The following is a 2,441-nucleotide window of genomic DNA, read 5'->3' as shown; positions in this document are numbered from 1 at the left end:
ACAGGCATTCCTGACAGGGGAAACAGTATTGTAGCCATGCAGGTGAACTAGCACTGACTGTCTGGGGAACAATGATAAGTCTGGTGTCATCAGATTGTGAAGGATAAGGTGAGGAATGGCCTGAGAGGATGCTGGAAAAATAGAGAAGTTTATTTTTGAAATTTATTTAGTTATTACTATATACCTGGTACTGTGACATGTGTCAGGATTGCATAGCAACCACGACACAGTTCTAGTGTTCAGGAGCTTATGTGAAAGACCTGAAATGCCATAAAATAAGGATTAGGCTTTATGGGGTCAATTGTGGAGTTGCTGAAGAACCTTGAAAAGCTTTTAAGAAAAGACATGACATAGTTAGACTGTACAGATGGATACAACTCTGGCAGCATATAGAGGATAAACTGGGAAGGGGCTGGAGGGCTCCTGCTGCTGGTGTTGCTTGGAAGACAACTAGTGATGAAGTTCTGTTCTAATCCAGACAAGAGAGTATACTGCCTAAACTAAGGTGGTATTGGTAGGAATAGAGAGGAAGGATATGAATTTGAGGGAATACAGGATATAGTCTCTAGAACTTGGTGACTGAGGGTGAAAAGAGAGAGAAACTCAGATGACTCCCAGTTTTCTGACTTGGCTATCTTGGTGGAGAGTTGAGACCCCCTATTCCCACTCATTCAGGAAGAAAGTAAGAAAAAGAATAAAAGTGGGTTGGAGAGTGGGAAGCAGAAAGAAATTTAGTAATTCAGTTTTGGAAAAATTGAGTTTGAGGTGTCAAAGAACATCTAGATAGAAAAGATCTGTAAAGAACTACACACACACACACCCCACAGATACATAAATGTGTGTGTGTGTGTTTGTGTGTGTGCGCACATGCATGCCTTGGTACCTGGGGAGAGCTCTTAGAATCAGATATCTGGGAGTAATCAGCTTATAGCACAGCATACGTATCTTTTAAAATCAAATCACTCTTGTCCCACTGTGTTAGTTTCCTCTTTCTGTTGTAAGAAATTGCTTCAAGCTTAGTGGTTTAAAACCACACAAATTCATTTTCTTATGATTCTGGAAGTCAGAAGTCTGAGGTGGGTCAGTTGGGCTAAGGTGTCAACAGGGTTGGTTTCTTCTGGAGGCTCTAGGGTAGAAGCTGTTTCCTTGTCTTTTCTGGTTTCTAGAGGCCACCTGCATTCCTTGGCTCTTAACCTCTTCCTCTATCTTCAAAGCCATAAATATAATATCTTCAAGTCTTTCTCTCTGTCTCTCTGTTTCTGACTTCTGTTTCCATCATCACATCTTCTCTGACTCTCCTGCCTTCCTGTTTCCCTTACAAGGACCATTTTTATTACACTGGACACACCTGAAAACCAGGATAATCTCTCCTCCTCAAGGTCCTTAAGTAAATCACAACTGCAAAGTCCCTTTTGCCATGGAAGGTAACACATTCACAGTTGTGAACACTAGGACATGGACATGTTTGGGAGGCAATTATTCTGTCTTCCACATTCACTTTTATTTGTAGGGTTTAAATTCAAATTCAGTTTATTCACTTTTAGTGTTTAAATGCCTCTGCAATTTGTCATGATTCTTGCCTCCCTAGCTCTCCAAACGTTATCTGATCTTTGTCCCACCTCAAGTAAGACCAAAAAACCTTTCTTGACCTTCTAGTCCAAAGACATGTCTCTCCTCTGAACTCCTACACTCCTACACTGTTGCCTACCTAGCTCTGCAAACTTGGTCTGATCTTTGTCCCACCTCAAGTAAGGCCAAAAAACCTTCCTTGACCTTCTAGTCCAAACAAATATCTCTCCTCTGAAATCCTACACTGCTTCTATTTGTCATATTCATTTGTATTAATCATTCACTCATGTGAAGTCTCGGTTCCATTAAAGAGAAATTTGCCTCAGACTGACTTAAGGAATTAAATGGAATTTATTGACTCAGGGAATCCTAAAAAGGACTAAACAAGAAGTTATGGGAAGGTCAAGATGCAGCTAGTTTTCAGGAAGAGCCAAAACCAGGGACTTGAACATTCTGTCTCCTTCCTTTGTTTCTACTTCTCTCAGAGACACTTTCATTCTCTCCTATGGAGGATGATCTTGTCCATATGGAAAAATACAGGGCCAAGAACAGGAACCAAATTTTATACTTTAAGGCTTTTCTCATCAGACACACAAACCAAGACAGACTTAAGAGAAGAAATGTTGCTTAAACTCCCTTCAAGAGTTGTGAAAAGACACAGAAGAGTCAAGATGCTGGAATAGGAGGATGTGGAATTTGTCTCTCCTCACAAGTATATCAAGAATACATCTACAAATGGAACAATTCTCACATAGCACTTGCTGAATATTAGTGGAAGACTTGAGACACCGAAAAGGACAGGAAAAATCCCCACCCAACTGGGTAGGATGAAAGAAAGAAAAAAGAAAACAGGAATTATAAAAGGGACCAAT

This window comes from Lipotes vexillifer, unplaced genomic scaffold (assembly GCF_000442215.2).
Source record: "Lipotes vexillifer unplaced genomic scaffold, Lipotes_vexillifer_v1.1 scaffold1629, whole genome shotgun sequence".
Taxonomy (NCBI): Eukaryota; Metazoa; Chordata; class Mammalia; order Artiodactyla; family Lipotidae; genus Lipotes; species Lipotes vexillifer.
This window is presented reverse-complemented; position numbering follows the sequence as displayed.